Source organism: Vicugna pacos, unplaced genomic scaffold, assembly GCF_048564905.1.
Source record: "Vicugna pacos unplaced genomic scaffold, VicPac4 scaffold_125, whole genome shotgun sequence".
Classification (NCBI taxonomy): Eukaryota; Metazoa; Chordata; class Mammalia; order Artiodactyla; family Camelidae; genus Vicugna; species Vicugna pacos.
In genome coordinates, this window is record NW_027328805.1 from 439,123 (window position 1) to 459,318 (window position 20,196).

The 20,196-nt window shown below is 44.9% G+C and overlaps 1 protein-coding gene across 1 annotated transcript in view; it reads left to right on the forward strand.

Moving 5' to 3' along the window:
• The first annotated feature begins 9,932 nt into the window (after positions 1 to 9,932).
• LOC140695035 (uncharacterized) overlaps positions 9,933 to 20,196 on the forward strand; it is a 128,307-nt gene continuing 118,043 nt past the window's right edge. The window contains exons 1-2 of the mRNA XM_072957990.1: positions 9,933 to 10,149; positions 10,614 to 10,753. The gene's annotated coding sequence lies outside the window, so the exon portion shown is untranslated. The remainder of the gene's footprint in view (positions 10,150 to 10,613; positions 10,754 to 20,196) is intronic.

A 20,196-nucleotide genomic window follows, 5' to 3' on the forward strand; every position in this document is an offset into this window, starting at 1 on the left:
GAGGGGAGGTGCCTCTGTGTCCCTGTATCTCTGTCTGCTGACAGTTCGCTGCCACCGGCTACTGAACAAGAAAAGTGCTATTCACCATGTTGTGTGTTTTCCAAATGTGTAGGTGATGGTCTTGTGGCTCGTGCGTGGGCTTTGATTTGGGATGGTGAAGGGCTTATAAATACCTCATCAACATGTATTCGAGGTGGCCTGGTGCCACACAGATTTGATTCATGAAGGCATCAAGCCTGCACACTGGATTGGAAACAACTTGGTTTTGATCATTCACACTGCGTGCATGACTCGCTGCTAATCTCTGGGTGGTTTTTTCATTTCAGATTTATTCACCCCATGTCTTGCTTAAGCTGAAAAATACATTTATTTCACCAGAATATTCCCTGATTCTTTGTTTACACACATCCAGTTTTTTTAATTCCTTTAAAAATGATTCTGTGTTTATAATGCCTCCTAATTTCTATCATCTCTATGTTGCCAGTGGCCTGAGACATGCACCAGATTTGATGCTGGAACAGTTCCACCAAAAGAAATCCCTTTGCCGTAATATCTTTTGAGGAAAATATTATTCTTTAAGGCTCTAACAGTAAATCGTAGAAGAAAGCATGGAACATTTCTTGTAGTTAATACATGTTCATGCGAAAAGAAATGATATTTTCATTAAACAATGTTGATTTTAATAACTTTTACAAATGTGAACATTATTATTCATAATTTAAGTAACCAGATAAAACCACAGTTATTTATTATGAAGATTGAAAACTATTTACACGGTCTCTTAATTAGAAGTAGCTTTATTAGAAGACTGAAGGGTATTTAAAAGATGGAAAAATACCCATGATGACACCATCATTTTTATTAACTAAATATCAAGAACTGTGCAGGGATAAGATTTAACCCTCTGCAAACTGCCAAGTTAGCATGAGGTAGTTTGTGGATGCTGCCAGAGGACAGGACACTCCCCCAGGATCAGAGACAAAGGACTCCCTGCCAGCACAGAAGGCAGCCTGTGGTTCAAGTTCATATTGGTTCCTGAGTTCCTTTCCTATTGCTGTTGTAACAAAGGACCACAGACTCAGTGGCTTAAAGCAATACACATTCATCTTCTCACTGTTCTAGGGTGCAGTAGTGCAAAGTCAATGTCAGTGGGCTAAAACCAAGGAGTGGCCAAGGCTAAGTTCCACACCGAGGCTCTTGGGAGGGATTCGTCATCCTACCTTTCCCAGCTTGCAGAGGTGCTCACACTCCTTGGCCCAGGGCCCTGTGTCACTGTGACCTCTGCTGCCACTTTACATCTCTGTCTCTGACTATATAGATATAGAGGAAGAGTCTTCTACATCTGGTATGGACCCTTTTTCCTACATGGACATTGTATCCCTATTTATGTGCAGATGAAAACCCCTTCCCTCCAGGGTGCGGTGGCATCAGCTCACAAGATGACCACTCTGGGCTTTAAGTGTCCTCTTTGTATTGTCATCAGGGAACTTCTCTCTCCATAGTTAGCTCTGTGTTAATTTGTTGTTATATTTTACCCAGAATTACTGAAAGTTTTACTTAAAAGGGATCCTAATTAGCTCTGTTTACCTGTTTCCAGAGCTGAAAGCTTCAGTTCTAGAGTATCAGTTTGACTTTTCCTAAAAATACATTCCAGTATATTTCTCTGGTGAAAGTCTCTAAACTGTTATCTATTGTCCCATCATTTCCTTATTTTCTTGAATATATTAAAAGTATTTTATAGCCTTTATTGGTAACTCTGATGCCTACATCACCTGGGGTTTGCATCCTTTGTCTAATGCTCCTTATTCTCATGTTATCTGTCATATAGTCTGGACATGTTGCATGTCTAGAAATTCTTTATTACATGGCAGACATTGCAAATGAAAAATCCATGTTATCTTCCGTGAGAGCTTTTCTACCTTCCCGTTAGGCAGACAGTGTGAGGGACTGATCATGTCACTCCAATCAGGCGCTGAGGTGGATCAGGACTAAAGTGCCTTTTTTCTTAAAACAGCTTTGAGGTATACTTGGCAAAATAATTTTCACACGTTTAAAGTGTACAGCTTAATACGTTTTGACGTAAGTATACCCCAAGGAACCATGACCACACTCAAGACAGTGAACATACCCATCACCCACAAAGCTTCTCTCCTGACTTTTGTTGTCCCTCCCTCCCTCCCCGTCTCTTCCCCTGGGAACCATTGATCTGCTTTCTATCACAACATAGTGGTTTGCATTTTCAAGATCCTTATATGAATGGATTCATGCAGTATCTACTCTATGTTGTCTGACTTCTTTCATTCAGTGTAATTATTTTGAGAATCATCTGTGTTGCTGTATTAATAGCTTGTTTGTCTTATAGTAGAGTATTGTTTAGTGCTGAGTTTTTACTGAAGAGTTTATTGTGAGCAGTGTTTGTATAGACCATCATTCCTTTCTGCATTTACTTCTTGATGGATGCATGGGTTATTTACAACTTGTGCTATTATAAATAAAATAGCAGTGAATGTTTGGTTACAAGTCTTTGTATGGACATATGCTTTTCCTTTCTAAAGCACCAGATGAGGAATGTCTGGATTATATGGTACACAGGTGTTTACCTTTTTAAAAGAATCTGTTAAAGACTTTTCCAAAATGGTTGTACTATTGTAAATTCCTCGTGGTGTGTATCAGTTCTGGTTGCTCTACTTCCTTGCCAGCACCTTGTAAGGTCAGTCTTTCTAACTGTATTCATTCTAGTGTGTATGTGAACTAGTATCTCACTGTGGTTTTTAAAAGCATTTCTCTAATGACTAATGACACCTTTAATCAGCATCTTTTCATATGATTATTATCCATCTGGATATCTTTACTGAAGTGTGTTTTCTGGCCTCATTCATTCAGGTGTTTGAATTATTATTGAATTTTGAGACCTCTTTATTCTGGATCAGATACAAAGAGAGACCTTTATCAGATATATGATCTGCAAATAGCTTCTGTCTATGGCTTGTCTTTTCATTTGCTTAGCAGTGTTTAGAAGAGCATTGAAGAGTCTTCATGTTCATAAAGTTCACTCTATCAGTTTCTTTTTAAAATAGATGATACTTTTGGTGTCATAGCAAAGAAAAATTTGCCAAACCCAAGGCCATAAACCTTAAGCCTATGCTTGTTCTCCTAGCTGTTTTATAGTTTTAGATTTCCTATTAAGATCTATGATCCATTTTGAGGTAAATTTTGTATATTTTGTGAGGTGTGGATCAAAGTTCATTTTTTTTTTTTTGCGTATCACGATCTAATTGTTCCAGCACTACATGCTGAAAAGATCCTTTCTCCACAGCATCCTTTTTGAGAATCAATTGTCTGTATAAGTCTTGGTTTAGTTCTGAACATTCTATTGTGTTCCATTATTCTATTTTCCTGTTTTACACCAACACCCTAATTTCTGATTACTGTAGCTTTACAAAAAAAGTTTGAAAATCAGATAGTGCAAGTCTTCCAACTTTGTTTTTCTTGTTCAAAGTTGTTTTGGATTTTTGGGATCCTTTGAATTTTTATATGAATTATAGAATAAGTTTTTAAATTCCTTACATCCTGTTCTGCCAAAATTCCACCCATGTCTTTGGCCGTCTCCAAAGCCACATTTTCTGAAGAAGTCTCTCTAGATCCCAGGTGAAAGGAATTTCTCTTTCGTCTGTGCTCAAATCACATTTGATATTATTTGATTCCATTTAATCATATTTGCCTGTATGTACTTGTCTGACCTTTCCAGCCATTTAGTAAATCTCAAAAGATTAGGAATCTTGACTTGGTTCCCTCTGTGTGCTGAGAAACTAGTTCTATGCTTTGCAGGAGTGAGCCCTGCAGTAAGAGGTATCTGCAGCACACATCTAGCTCATTGCTTGAATATTGTCAAGGAATTCTGCAGATTTAGAATTGTTTATTGATTGTTGTCTCCAAGACGGCTCAGTCTTTTTTATTTCTATTGCTACTGCTGCAGTTTCAAAGAACAATGGGCTAGTTATTTTCCAAATATCAAATCATACTCTAATTGTGTTGTCACGCAAATTATGTGCTGCTGTGTCTTAACAACCTGCTTAGTGTTCACAGGCTCCTTCACTCATGGAAAATTTGGGAGAATGTCATATCCTTAGAGATAGCAATGCTGTCTTTGGCGACCTGAGCAGCAGTATCTGAATTCACTCCTGCTGTTTTTCCAGTGTCCCCTCTAGACCTCCTCCAGCCCTCCATGGGGGGCCCTGCAGTTCTGCCCTAGAAAAGCCTGTTGCTTCTCAGGAAGACTTCCCTATGAAACATAACCATGTCCTTCTTGTGGGGACATTCAGTCCAGAGACCTGAAAGCAGGGGAAAATATTTAGCCTGCTTTTGGTAGAACCTAAATTCTTCCATACTTGTTAGAAGCAATTTCAATGAGGAAACTGTTTTGGCATCTAACAAATCAGCATAAATGACTGATGAGGAAGATCAGCTTCCCCATCCCACTCAGTCGTCATGTTGATGTGACACACACATTGGCAAACATTTTCTCCTGTGAGCAACATAAAGTTCAAGACGTTATGAATGGCTTTTTGTTTTTATTTCTTAGTCTTTCCACATTCACTGTGTCTCGTGAGATTATATGAATCCTGCTTATTTTCAGCCCAGCACTAAACTTTTTAAAAGGATCACGTGTTTAAAAGGCTAGTGGACAATTTTTTAGAAGACAGAAATCCTTAGATTTTGGTCCCAGAGTTGAATCTTGGTTAGTGGTGAATGAAAATTCCCGTTAAAATTTTAAATTCAGTGATATAAAGTCTTAAAAATAGTTAAATATTAGTCAATTTCATTAAACACTATAAGAGTTATTTACCTTTAAGCCTGTTTCTGGGGCAATTTTGCAATGATTCCCTCCCTTTATCGATTCCCTCTTTATCAGAATCCTTGAGAGGCCCCTGTCATCACTGTCAGTATCATCATCATCATCATGGAACTGATTCTTCTGGAAGATTCTAGGAAAATAAAGAGATGGACGGGATTATGTGTAGGTCAGTGTGTGCATATACAATAAGTACAGCTGTCAGACATTAGATGCAAGATACCCATTTCATTTAGGGGAGAATGTGGTCATGAAATCCTGATGTGGTGAATGAAGGAAGCGGTGGGAACAGGATAGTCAATGGAAAGGAGGAGGAAGTGAGTGAATTGGAGAGCATAGATCCTTGGTTAGTTGATCAGCACATTGGTGAGAATGAGGGGAGTGTGATGGCAGAATCATGTCCCTCCCCGGCCACAGGGTAGCCACCTGTGACATGTTACTGTACATGGCAAAAGGGATGACAGATATTTTAGGATTAAAAATCTTAGAGGATTTCTGTCTCCTAAATTGTCTATTAGTTAGCCTTTAAACCCATGATACATTATTATAGATTAGTGCAGGGGCACAAATAAAATGGATTCATATAATCTCACCAGACAAACTGAATGTAGAAAGGATAAGGAAGAAAAACAAAAAGTCACTTATAAGTGCCTTGAACCATAAATTGCTCATGAGGAAATGTTACACAAGGTGAATGTCACAGCCACATACACACTGCCTGAGTGGGATGGGACAAGGGGATCCTGAGATGAGACAATAGGGTGAGTAGTCTGGATTGTCCAGGTGGGCTGAATGTAATCACAGGGGTCCTTAAATTGGAGGATATTTCCCAGCTGAGTTTAAAATCAGAGGGAGGTGTAGCGATGGAGCAATGTTCAGAAAGGCTGCTGACCATGAAAATGGAGGAAGTTGAGGGGCACAAGCTGAGGAAGGTGGGTGACCTCTGTAAACTGGAAAAAAAAAGGAAACATTCTCTTCTAGACCCTCTAGAAGGAAGGAACCCTGCTGGTATCTTGAATTTATCCCAATGAGAACTATGTTGGATCTCTGACATCCACAGCCATAAGCTAATAAGTCTGTGCTGGTTTAAGCTATTAAGCTTATGGGAATTTGTTACAGTGGTAATAGGAAAATAACATAGTGAGTGGTAGTGTAAGGGATTAAAGGTCTAGGATGGGGTGTGGAGAGAATTCTGACATTTACACCTAAAAAACAACCAGGTGAAGTGGGAAGGTGTTTTAAGGAAGACCTACCTGGCAGGGCTGTCAAGCAGACTGGAGTGAGCGAATCCTTGGAGTTAGAGGAATCAATTAAACCTCACAAGGAAAATAAGAAATAAAATGTAGCAGGGCTTCAGTGTTAGTAGATGTAGGAATGGAAATGGGCAGAGAGATATAAACATTATTTTGAAATTAGCTACAGGTTTGATGACTGCATGTTTGGGAGAGTTAGCCGATGTGTGGACTGAATGCATCCCCTCAAAATCCATATGTCGAAACCTCATCTCCCAGGGTGATGATATAGGGATGCGGGGCCTTTGGGAGGTGATTAGTAGGATAAAATGAGGTCATGAGAGTAGAGCCCTCATGAATGGTATTAGTGTTCTTATACAGGGCCCCAAAGTGCTTGCTTCTCTCTCCTCTCTGGGCCATGAAGATAGTGGGAAGACAGCCATCTTCAAGCTGGCAATCCTCTCCCAGATACATTGACCTTGAAAGCCTCAGCCTCCAAACCATAAGGAATATGCTGGTTGTTTAAGCCACCCGACACACGGTAATTTGTTACAGAATCCCAGACTGACGAAGACAGTGGAGAATGCCACTGTGTTTTGCACTGATTGCCTGGAGAATGCTGAAACCCAGGGAAGTGGGCAGCACAGACGTTTACTCATTTAATCCTGCCAACACTGTAGGGGATAGAGTCTACATTTTCCTCGCTATTTAAAAGGTAAGGAAAAGAGGCACAAACAATAACAATGACAACGACAACAACAACAACAACAGCAACAATAATTTGTCCAAGATTCACACAGAACTCCCTGGAGGGAGAGTGAGAATTAATACTTATGCAGGCTGGCCCCAGAGCCCCTGCTCATAACTACTAAGTCAGATCACCTTGCTTATTTAATCAGTTTTTTTCAACTGTGATATGAGTGTACTGTGTCCAGTAACTTATAATTTCAAAATACCTCACTGTAAGGGAAACATTAGTCCCAGGCATTACAACCCACAGAAAGCTAGACATACAAAAATAACTTGTTAGGGCAAGATAACCAATAATGTTTTTAAATATTATACCTGCTGACCCTTTGCAATAAAGTGTTTTTTATAATTCTGTCTGGCTACAGAATAACATCATAATCCTGCATGTGGCTGGTGGCTCCCGTGTTGGACAGCACGGGTCTAGAGAATTTAAATGACTTGCCCAGCCTTGCCCAGGAAGCTCGTGGTGGGATCAGAGCTATAGTCTGGGACTGTTCCTTCCTATCCAAGTCCCTCATGGAAGTTTAGAAGCTTCTCCTTTGGTGCCCAGCTGTCTATCCGTACTTATGACATCTTGTCAGGTGCCCCGGCCTGCTCCTGAACATCAGCCAGAACCCACTTCTGCTCTTTTTTGGCCAGGTAATACCTTCTAGCAACTTCCATTGCCTTCTTGGCATCAGTTTTTACATGGAAGGGTAGTGGCTAGAGAAGGAAATGTGTCCACATGACAGGTTTTTCATAAATAAAGTAGGAGTGGTCAAGAGAAGAAAACCTCAGGAATACGAGTGGAAGCAGGTCATTTAATATACCAAATGCGTACTTTCAATGTATGTTTGTGTTTCCGAGTCCACGCTTGTTCTACTCGTGCATTATAGGCCAACACATCAGGAGACAAGGATTTGGGGCAAGAAATAGCGGCTTTAATTTGTAAAGCCAGTGGAGAAGATGGTAGACCAATGTCCTGGAGAACCATCATCCCAAGTCAGAATTCAGGCTCTTCTTATATTAAAAAGGGGAAGCGGGAATGCTTGGTTGTTGCAAACTTGGGTATGAATTCTTTGTTTTTAGAATCCTTTGTTCTTGCAGCTCTTCACCTGGGTCAGATCCGTGTAAACCTCCAACAAGCAAATGTTATTTTCTATTCTGTATCTTGTTATCTTTATACGAATGGAAAAGTGATAATATCCTTCAAAGTCAGAGCCTTGAGAATAGGGTCTCCTGTATATTTCAGGATCTAGGCAACATTGTTTCACAAAAGGTGCAGAAACAGCAAGACTAAGCCTAGGAAACAGGGCACAGGTTTAAAGTCAAAGGAACAGATCTAATATGGAGTCAGATTTGTTCTTTCCTATTTCAGTAGTGCCATGGAGAAGGCACTGTGGGCAGCTTTCTGTAGGGTCCTGGAGGCTTTCTCTCTCAGCCTCTGTGCGCCTCTATTGAAAACCCGTCATCGCTATCTGGCCTGCTGGAAAACCAGTCCGCCTGTTTTGCCCTGAAGTTGTGTTCTGTTTATAACTCATCTCTACTCCTTGGAAAACAACTCAGTAAAAACTCAGTTGGTTTCCCACCAGCCCTGAGCAGGGGTGAGGGATAGCATGTTATTATTTTATAAAAAAAATATATAAAAATGTTTTAAAACAGCACTGGGCACATAGGAGAGAGACAATCAATGCTTCCTGGCTTAAATCGAAAATGATGACTCAGTGAGTCTATGGCTGCTGTATTTGCTGAACTAGTTACTCCTTTGCTCCATTACACATTTATTTTAACTGAAAAAGAAATATATGCATATGGTTAAAAAAATTCAAACAGAGCAAAAAATACTCAAGTGAAAGAAGTTTTCCCTCATCCTCTGTTCTTACACGCCTCCCTGGAGATGCCAATGTTTACAATCCTTTGTGTGCTTTTCCAGATATGCTATGCAAGTTCCCACCAATGTATGTAAATTCCTTTAAAGTTTTACTTATTTTTAACTTTAAGGGATTTAAATCCTCAAGTGGCTTCTGCCACAGTAATAGAAAAGAAGAAATCTGACTCCATATTAGATCTGTTCCTTTGACTTTAACCCTGTGCTCTGTCTCCTAGGCTTCTTCTTGCTTGTAAAACAATGTTGCCTAGAGCCTAAAATATACAGGCGAGCCTATTCTGAAGGCTCTGACCTTTAAGGGTATTTAACACTTTTCCAATCATATAAAGATAACACGTTGCAGAATAGAAAATAACGTTTGTTTTGTTGGAGGTTTACAGGGATCTGACCCAGGGAGATAGCTGCAAGAACAAAGGATTCTAACAAGAAGGAATTCCTACACCAAGAAGTTTGCAAAAACCAAGCACATAGGAAAGCAGCCTGAATTGTGACTTGGGGAGATGGTTTTCCAGGACATTAGTTTGCCATCTAGGTCTACAGAAACTTGCTATTCCATGCCCCAACACTTGGTCTCCCAACTTACTGGCCTGTCCTGCACTGAGGAGAATGAATTTGGACTCAATAACACTTCTACCTACCTAGCAAGTTGGACACTGGGACTGAGGGCAGCTCTCCCACACACAGGGGCCTACGGTGAGCCCTTGATTATTCCCCGAGGTTGGGGTGTGGTTTACCCAGGAGGGATGGGGACTCTACACCAACACTCAGGCAGTCTGCTCCTTCTGGGGCTCTGACATTTTACCTCCCGCTCCCTGCCAGCCCAACATTTGGGACAGTGGAGCTAAGGCAGAGATCGTGCCTGCCTGTTTCCCAGCGTGTAAAAGGGGAATATGTACTCTTCCCAAGGTAGTTCTGAGAAACAACACCTGCGGGTGCTTGGTTCCCTGAGCAACAGTAAACCTAGCTCCTTGTGGGGGCAACGGGTATGATACCCGTAGGGTTTCTGCAGAGACCTTAGCTGGAGGGCTGGGCCAGGGACGTAAAATATGAGCTGTGGGCAATGACGGGTAAGAGAAGGGTGTATAGGCAGGACTGCTGCCTCCTTCGGGGTGCCACAAGAGGTAAAACGCTTTCTCCCCATCTCTGTTACTCCCCTCCCAATTCCAGATAACTGCCTTCCCTCTGCTCCTCCTGTCCATGTGTCTCCCTCCACTTTTCCCCGCCTCCCCTCCTCCTCCCCTATTCTCCCTCCCTCGGTTCCCCTTCTCTCTCAGGACCCAGAGCGGATCGCTGGCCCTCCTGCGCATGCGCAGTTGCTGCCAGCTGGACCGCGGGTTGGAAGCTCCAGCTCCGAGCCGGGGATCGGCCCCAATGGCTTCTCAGCTCTGTCGCCCTGTAGGCCTTTGGCTACTGCCTGGGGCCGGGGCCTCTGGCTGTGGAAGTGCAAGGTGAGGGGATATCGGGAAAGGGGTGAGGCGGCTGCGGGAGGGCGGTCGGCGTGTCACAGCCCCCCAGGGCGCCAGTCAGCGTGTGTTCAGCTGGATTGCTCGGGCCAGACCCCTCTGCCCGCGCCACCTGCCCCGGCGCCCCGGCCACAGCTGTCCAGGGCCAGGTGTGCCCCTGCGCCTCTTGGCCCAGCCGGGCTCCCCTCAGTCCGCGGCTGGCGTCCGCTTCCCCTCTCCCGCCCGCGAGTCCTCCCCTCCCGGGCTTCCTCTCCTAGGCCGCCGACCCGTCCCCACCACTGGGCGGGCTGTGTCCCGGGCGGGCGGGGTCTGCACACCCGGACGGGGCGGGCGGCTTGGGCTGGGGCTGGGGCTGGCCTCCGAGCGGGGCTGCAGCCCGCGTCCCGCACCCCGCTCTCCCTGCCCCGCGACCCCGGGGCTGCCTTCCTCTCCCTTTCCCGATCCCTGAGGTCCAGATTAGCGGCGTGGGCGCTGCTCCCCAGGCTGAGAGCCCGCGGCTGTAACTCCCAGCTTCTCCTGGTGGAGTCGGGAAAAGGGAGCGGCAGTGCTGAGGGAGCTTCTGTCTCCTTGATCAGGATTTCTGCCCCAGGTAAGTACCTTGAACACTTTCAGGTGTTATGATGGCGGTGCTTGTTGATGTCACATGTTTTTATACTGAGAGGGATTACAGTGGTGAAAGCAGGGCTTGGTTCAGTTAAAAATGAGCTGAAGGCATGAGGCTGTCTCATCCTCCATCATTCACTCTCCCAGGGTGAAACGTGAGACCGTCGATCTTAAAAAGATACTTATAGTCCCTAACTAGTCCAGCCCAGCTATTGTGTGTTAACAGGAACAGCACAACCTGAGGCGTTGGAGACCCAGGGACATTGCACTCCTAAAGAGCTCCTGGCAAAATCTGGTTTGTTTTGGTTTTTTTTGTTTGTTTGTTTTAATTAAATTGTGGGACAGACTAGTAGTATAGAGGGAAAAATAATTGGCAAGAAGGATTTTTTCATATAACAGCTTTATTGTGATATTGTTCACACACCATGAAGTCCACCCACTTGAATGTTACAATTCAGCAGCTTTTAGCATATTCACATTTGTGCAACCATTATTATTCCAGAACGTTTTCATCACATCAGAAAGACCAGTTGAAATGCATGACCTATCCACCCCTTCCCAGTGGTGGTTCTAAAGAAGTTTCTTGGCTGTTCCTGACCATAAATTAACTTGTTACATTCCATGAAATATCTGGGAGGAATTCTAATCAGAATTGCAATGAATCTGTCTATCAAAGCAGGAAGAATTAATGTCTTTATGGCATAAACTTCTTCTACACATGAATATATCTGGGACCCTATCTTTTCATCTGTCCAGAGCCAGGCCTATGGGAAATCTTGGGTTTGTGAATGATGAGATTCAATACATCATTAGATGCAACTGTAGCCTTTCACTGAAGAGAAAAGTAACCTCGTAGAAGCCAAGTGATTCTCTGATGGTTAGAATGAGTGACCGCCAGTGCTGGAGTATTCGAGTGGACTTGGTGCTTGCAGAGTTCTCCACCACCTACAGCTAAGGGGATTACCGTGTTCTTTTACTTTTTTTTTTTATGGCGTTGCTTTTATTTTTACTTATTATATAAAATTATTTTTTATTGAAGTGTTGTAAATTTACCATGTTAGCTTCAGATGTACAGCAGAGATTCAGTTATAAGCTTATGCATATGTATATAAATGTTTTTCAGATTGTTTTTAGTACAACTCATTACAAGAAATTGAAAATAGTACCCTGTGCTATATAGTAGGTCCTTGTCATTTAGTTTATATTTATTAATGTGTATCTGTTAATCCTCCCTTTCCTGCCTGCTAACAACAGTTTGCTTTCTATGTCCATGAGTCTATTTCTAGCAGCACCGTTTTTGCTAGCAATATATGCTGGTTGGCTCTTTTCTGTTTCAGTAGTTCCATCTTATGTGTGGGCGTTTTTCTTCTGGTGGGCCTGTGTGTGGTTTGCACACGTGATAATAGAGATCTGTATTTGGGAGAACTCCAGGCCTCGTGTAGTCCCTCGTATGGAGCGCCCACTGAACTGATGCTTGAACTTGGAAAAAAACAGTAAATGTTGGAATTTCCACTATGGTTGAGACTTCCAGGTTTCTATAACCTCTTTAGCCCACCTAAATTTTGGCTGCACCCAATACTGGATAATTTGGTGGAACTTCATGGTATGGTGGTGTAGAGACAGGGCCTTGTATGCTTCTTCTCTTTCCTTTTTCTAACAATCATTCTCCTGGGCCTTCCAGGTACTCCCCCAGAAGGGCCCAGGGCTGGCTTGGTGTTGCACTGAGGCAATATTTGTTAATAAGTCCCTTTCCTCATCTCTTCTGAGCCTCCATTTCCTTCTCTGCACAATGAGGGCTTAGACTAGATAAGTGCTTTTCAGTTTCTTTTAAAGCCATGTTTCCTTTGAGAAACAGAAAATTCAAATCTCTCCTCCCATCACAACCCTTTAGATTTTGACACGTCCTCCAAGGAGTCACATAGCTCTTTGTGGTAAATTGACGTGATTGTGATTCCACGTGGCACAGAAAAGACTCTTCAGAGATTTATTGCAGGGAGAGGGCAGGAAAGGGGCAGTATGTCACACTTTCTTGTGTGAGCACTGGAGCAAAGGCTTGGGTTTAAATACAGTGTCTGATGTGGCATCTCTCTAATCTTGCACAATGTGATAAACCTCTATCCCTAGTTTCTTAATGTGTCAAGTTGGGGTGGTAATGTTTTAAGGCTTTTGTGAAACATTATACACATAAGCCATTTGTGTCTCGGTAGATACAAGACCTGCTAGAGAGTCGGAATTTCTTTAAAAATACACATATATTGTCCACATCACTCTGTCTGTGTGTATTTTGAAGTTCCTGGAGGGTGAGGGTTGAGTGTAATGTCCATCGTGGGACAGGTGGCCCATGGGTCTGTGTGCCTCAGATTGCCCCCTCCTCCCCAGTCCTCTTCCTCTCAGTCCAGGATGAAGTTCCCTAGTAGATTTACACACAGGTCTTGTGGAAATGGCTTTTCATTTTATTGTTTCACCAAGGAGGGTTGCCATCATGATCTCTGTGGTCAGGTTTTGGTGACCTGAAGGCTATGCAATTGGGGATTTCTATTTTATAAAAAGAAAAAAAATTACAAATACAAAATTAGACCTAGGTTGGTGGCAGGGGCTTTTGAAAGTGGGGACCATTAGCTTTTTTAGCTTCAGGTGCAGTGGCCTCTGGCCACGAGGACACATCCTCATGCTCTGAATTTGGAGGGACCAGTGGGTTCAGTGGGAATATTTACTGAGTGCATCTCATGGGCTGCGCATTCTCTTATTTGTACTGTGTGTTCCTTATTTGAGACGGTGAGCTGATTTAAACTCAATAGCCTCTTTAAAATAATAGACTTTTTATTTTTAGATGTAATGTAGATTCCCATGTAGTTGTAAGAGATAATATGGAGAGGGCCTATGGACTCTTTGCCCAATTTTCTTTAATAGTTCCATCTTGCAAAGTTGGGGTACTATTCATTCGTGACTCACTAACCCTTTTAGGTTTGTGTTATTGCCCTCATTTCTATTTATGAATAAACTGGTGTTGAGAGAAGCACACAGGTCTGCCCAGGTCACCCACGTGGTTAGTGAAGATTTGGGTGGAACGTGGGCTTGGGATTTCCAGGAAGTACCATTATGATGGTCTGTGGCAGGGAGCAGCATTCACTTTGCTTGTTTATTCATTCATTCAACAAACATTTATTGAATAAACTCTGTGGGTCAGATGCTTTCATAGGGTTATCTGATTCTTCAGCAGTATGGAGAATCAGGTAATGTTTTCTTTTTCTTTTTTTTTTAATATGAGAAAAATATCTCTGAGAGGTTATAATCTCCCCAAGGGAAAAATAGCTCATAAATGAGGGATAGTACATTTGTACAGTTCCTTCTTCTTATGCAGGTGGTACCCTAGGCATTTTACATTTGCAAACTTCCATAATCCAGATATATTCTTGTAAGGCAAGAAGTTTTTTTTTTAATTGAAGTATAGTCATGTTTACAATGTTGTGTCAATTGCAAGGTGGTTTTTTTTGAATTTTAAATGGAGAAAATATTTTTTGAGGGGGTTAATTAAGTTTATTTATTTGTTTCATTTTTCTAAAATGAGGTACTGAGGATTGAGCCTAGGTCCTTGAACATGCTAAGCACGTGCTCTACCACTGAACTGTACCCTCCTCCCCAAAGCAAGTTTTCTTACCCATTATTCTGCACCTTAGGAGTTCAAATAAATTGGCGTTGAAATCCAGATATTTTGATCCTACTATGGTTCTTTGCATTATATCCTGCTGAGGGGTGGGGAAGCAGTTCCTTTATTCATTCATTTATTCAGCAGTTTTGAGCACCGACTTTGCATCAGGGCCTGCCTAGGTGCTTGGAAACAGAAAACAAGAAATGATCCTTTTCTGCAGGGGATGGAAGCCTAGACCAAAAGCTGGGTAATGTGATCTGAGCTTCAGTAGCCATGTGCAGATGCTGAGGACAAAATTATCCCCGATTTGCTTGGACTTCCCTTGCCTTCTGGCTGGTGCACACCAGGTCGCCGCATCCCAGTGAGGCCCGCAGCCCACAGCACAGTATGTACATCGATTTACCCTCCCTTCTCGGCAGGGCCTGCAACATGAACACCCCTGACTACGTGCAGTGCGCTGAGGACCACCAGACTCTCCCGATTGTGGTCCAACCTGTGGGGATCATCTTAGAGAATTTCTTTTGCATCTATAATGGAATCTCCTTGGTGAGCCAGATCAGACCTTGCGGCTCCCAGTGGGCACTCTTTATCTACTATAGGTATCTCTATGCGCCCGAGAATGGATGGAGTGACTTCCAGACCCACCGCAATGTCATGGGCCTTGTCACCATTACTGACTGCCTCTTGGCCAAGACCTTCTAGAAGCTCCACGCACAGAGGAGCTGTATGGCACCACGCTCTACGACTCTCAGCTCTTTGTCTTTATGCTGTATGGGGAGGTGGCCGAGCAGCCGCACACCGACGTGGCCTTCAATCTACGAGGACTGCGGGTGGTGGAGAAGAGGATCGAAGACTTCACTGAGTCACTCTTCATCTTGCCCAAGTCCAAGTGGCTGGATGGGGACCCCGAAAATTCTGGGGAGAAGACCCCCCTCCTCTACATCCTATTTGAGAAGGAGGACTTCGTGGGACTGGACACAGACAGCAGGCAAGTCAACCTGAAGGCCGGGCCACCCTGGCTGTGTGACAGATTGCTTCCTTACATCCAGAATGGGATCATCAAGGAGGAGGGCTTTCTTGTAGCCAAGGCGGGAAGGAGGTGTAGCCCGCCGGTTTTCAGACGTTTAAAACTAAATCCGCCTTTGTTTCAGAGAGATCCTTTTAGGGTTAGTGTGGACACTTACTCCCCCTTTTCAGCCAGGACACTTGGGGGGACCCCTGGAGTTGCTGTCCAATAGAGTAGCCACAGCTACTGATGTTAGTAGTGCTGGGGAGGAGGCCGGTCTGAGCTGAGATGTGCTGTAAGTCAAATGCACATCAGACGCTGAAACTTGTCTAGTAAAAAGAATATAAACTATCTTGTTACTTTCTATATTGATTACACGTCAAAATGATAGTATTTTACATACAGTAGAATAAGTAAGGTCTGTTCTTAAAATCAGTTACTTGGTTTTTTTTTTGTTACATTTTAAACGTGGCAACTGGGAAACGTTATTTACATGACTCTCATTTCATTCCTGTTGGACAGCCTGTCCTGGGACAGTTTCATCCCTTTGCTTATAAATGAGACTCTGAATCCCGAGACGCAGAATGAGGTGCTGGTTGAGCTCAGGGTGGAGCCGATGTCTCCTGCCTCCCAGGCCCAGCACCAGCACGGCTCAGGCCCTCTCCCCTGCCTGACAGCCACCATGCCAAGTTAGGACATCAGAAACACTGCCAGGGGCTTCCGAATTAGCTCCTTACGCAGGGAAAGGCGTGTCACGGTGTATGGGACACAGCAGGGAAAAATTCGTCCTCACTTTGTCCCTGTGATTAGGTCAAAGGCCCCACTCTGCCTTGGAAGTGCAGACGATCACTTCTGGGCTGCCTAACCCCTCACCCTCTACTATGTTTCCCTGTGTATCTTTCAAGCTGTCCCTCGGGCAGAAGAGGGTGAGACGTCTTTGCCGAGAGGTGGTCCCCCTTTACTGGGGAGAGTGAGGTGAGCTGTGTCCCCCCGGCCTACGGCCTCGGGCCTTGAGTCTGGAGAGTGCTCATGGCGGTCCCACAGGTGACGGTCGGAGGACATGGTACGTGCTGCCGGGCCCGCTGTGCAGGAGGGGCTCTGTGATTCTCTGTGATTCTAAGGTCAGATTCTACTTTCTTGTTGTTGGTAAGATGGAGGAGAAGATGCCAGAGAATTGATAAAAAGAAAATCCACACCAGTCCTGTGAATGACAGACACAGGGGATCCGTGTCCCACCTGCGTGTGGTGCCTGGCAGGCTCTGGAATAATTTTCACTTCCTCCCCGGACATTCCTCTATGGCTTAAGGAAGGGGAGAGGCATGTCGTGGCCATGATCTGTACTTGTCCTCACAGGGCCCTGTGATCTACATGCCCACAATACACTTCTGCTCCTTGGAGATGAGGTGTCAGGTTTAGGAAACTGGGCACTGCTGAGGGCATAGCTGCCAGAACCGTGCTACACCAAGGCTGGCTCCGTTCACCTCACCTGTCACCTCCTGTTGAGTCCTAAGGCGTCATTCAAGGTAGGTGCATCGGTGCAATGAAAGCAGGGACCTCCTTCACCCCCTGGACAGACTGGTGGGTGATCAGTGGAAGCCTGGAACCCTGCCCCAGCCCCACGCCAGTGCCTCCTATTTTGTCATAGGAGGCACTGGTGACATTTTTGCTCAGCAACTGCTTGGCTCTGATTCTGCAGAGCCAACAGAGAATGCCAGCTTGTTTTTGCCTTTTGAAGTCTGCCCTTGGGATTTGGCGGAGTAGCTGGATGTGTGCTTAGCCCATAGTGGTTGACACTGTCACCATTGTTTACCCAGAACCTCGTGTACCAGGCATGGCTGCCGGCATCAAAATACAGCAGCGCATTAAACCTCCCTCCTGGTGGGTCTGTCTGTTCTGGTACCATAAGGGCTCAGCCAGCATCTGAACGTCAGTGAGATAACGTGGCCAATGAGATCGGGTCAAGCACGTTCTCCGCCAGTGACTTTTACTCCATTGTTGCTTTTACTATTACACAGTCATTAATTTTTTAAACAATGCTTTGGTTCAGGAGCAGAACCTAATTCTCCCCTGTTCCTCTTGGTGGGAGTGAGTAAAGTTGTCCAGCTTGAAATGCGACCACATTTTGTAGCTCAAAAGCTGTCTACACGCATCTAGGTGAAGTTTTGGTTTGGGGCGCTGACCACGTTGGGGTCCCCCGGCAGCATCGCTCCCCTCAGGCCCCTGCCTTCCCTGGATCAGGAGGTGAGGGTGGGTCTCACCGTCCCTGCGTCCCTGTCCTCATCACACTGACGTAATTTCTTGTAAATGCTGTCAAAGTCATTTTTGTTCTCGTGTGTTTCTAATTTTGGCTGTTCCTCTATTCCTTTTTCTATTTTCCTTTTTCCCTTATACCACCCCTTGAGCATGTTGTTGGGTCTGAAAATGTGGGCTGTGCACACCCTGCATTGGAATAGCCAGATCGCCCTCTGTGCCGTCTCCATCGCTATAAAAAGCAAAAACTTAACAGTTGCCATGATTCGTATATTATCCTAGTCATCTTATTTTCTACTTTTTTGGAATTTTTGCTATGTTAGCACATCACCCACTGGAGTTTGATATATGTTAAAGTCCTTGCTTTGAGGAACCTGTTAGTTCGTCCTTATATTTGGTAACAAATGCTCTCTTACTAATTTTGTTTATTTGTTTTGAAGAAGTGAGATGCGAATTGATTTAGGCGGCTGCTGAGGGATTTTTTTCATGGAGTATTTAAACTTGGAAAGTCAAATTCTGCAGCACCTTGCTTGATTCTGGCTTTTACACAAACGTGCTCGGCACGAGGTTCCTGGCTGTCGCTGTGTGACGTGCGTGACGGCGCTTCCTGGCCGGCGGTCACTGGTGAGGAAGTGGCCGGCTCGGGGGTGAGCAGCTGCAGGGGACGCTGTTGGAGGAAGCAGTCACCGGTTTTCTGTTTTTTGGTTTTTTTTTTGCATTCACCTTCCCAGTGCCATTTACTTTACTTTGCATTCATAGAGGGGCAGGAGCGGGCCTAAAACCATGCCACTCTTTTGTTCCCTTTATGAGGCTGGTTTTTCTAAGTATCAGGAAAACATTGCCTTGTCCTAAGTAACTGGTTCACTTGGATCTGGTGGACACAGGGACCGCTAAAGGGGACCGTAGCTTCCTCTCTGCTTCAGCCAGTGGGCATTCAGAGCCAGGTCTGTGGTTTGCCTCAGCAGCCGTGCAGGCCTCCCTGCACCGGCCTTTACTTTTACCCCTTTTTGGCAGTAAATAGCTGACTCTGTGCCTGTTGCAGCTGATGTCCACCACTGACGGCCGTGTGGTTATTTTGCGGTAGTGAGTCTCCAACACCCCTGTCAGCCGTGAAGGGACCTTGCATTCTCACCCCGACCCTGGTTCATCTCACCCAGGGAAAGGGCTTGGCCACCACCGTCATGCTGGACATGAGGCCTTGTTTCTCCTTTCATGCTCTGGTCCAAATGTGGACACTTCATCCTTCACTGACTTGGTCTCGCTTGAGACAGTCCAGACTTTCTGAAAGAGTCCATCACATTCTGGGGGGAAACAGAACAGAAGTAAGAGTCGCAAGTAGGAGTCTAGGCTGTCTGGGTTGGCAAATGCAGGCTGGGATCTGTGATGGCCGGTCTGTGCCCTGGAAACTGGCCTTTCCCGTGGCTCCCGAGAGAAAAGGGGTCGGAGCGAGAACAGACTTGCCTGGGTTCCTACCATCCTCATCTGCTCACTGACAGGAGTGTCAGCTAACTAGGAGCTCCCCCAGACCTCGGGCCCTTCAAACCTCAGATCACGGGAGATCCTTGAGTCCTTTTTCTGGTCCTTCTTTGTGAGAATCCAGTGCCTTCTGAGGTGACTGGCAGCAGGAGATGCCTCCCCCTCCAGGGAACTCCCTTCGGAGGACTGTGACTCAGTGCACCTTGCTGTGAGCTTGTGGGTTTCCATCGTGCTCCCTGCAGAACCAGACTTGAGACTGGCTTAGCGACAGAAATAACAAGACTGATTGCAGGGCAGGGCCAGGTGGAGGGAACAGTGGAAATTGAATGTGACCTCAAACACCTAGGTGGGTGCTGGGGCTGTTACTAAAATGGGGAGCCTGGGAGGTACCTGCCAGGAATCGAAGTCTAGAGTAAATGGTGGACATAAGGCCTTTTTTTTTGACATATGGCATTTTTAAGATGCCATTTGTCATCCAAGTTAGGACTTCCAAGAGGCACTCGTGTCTATGAGCCTGGGGCTCAGGTGAAGGAGCCGGACTAGAGATACACATTGGGATTCGTCATTCTTAGCTGGTGTTCACAGCCGTGCAAGTGGATCAGCTCATCTCAAGAGGTGCAGACTGTGTCTGAGGGGGGGCAGGGCTGTGCCTGGTTTGGAGGAAAGCCCGGACCATGCAGCTTTGGTGTGTCAGTCAGCGGCGTTTGTGATTTTCAGAGCAATGGCATTTATCCTTAAGGTTCTGGGGGGTGGGCAGGGCCACACAGGAAGAAATCTGAAGAGAGGGTTTTGGCCACGTGTGCGCGTCTTGGGACGATCCAGAAGCTGCAGGGTCCAGAAGGGGAAACTCCTCAGAAGCTGGAGTCGGAGTGGGGAGTTGGGAGAATGTAGTCACACTCTCCTGTGATGAAGGGAGGGAGGCCTAGGGAGTCTGCACCCTAGCGGACTCTCTTTCCCACGAACAAAAGGCAATCAGACAGAAGATTTGAGGTAAGAAGGGATGGGCGTTGGGAGAGGAGCCAACCTGGAGAACGGTGGTTGAACAATT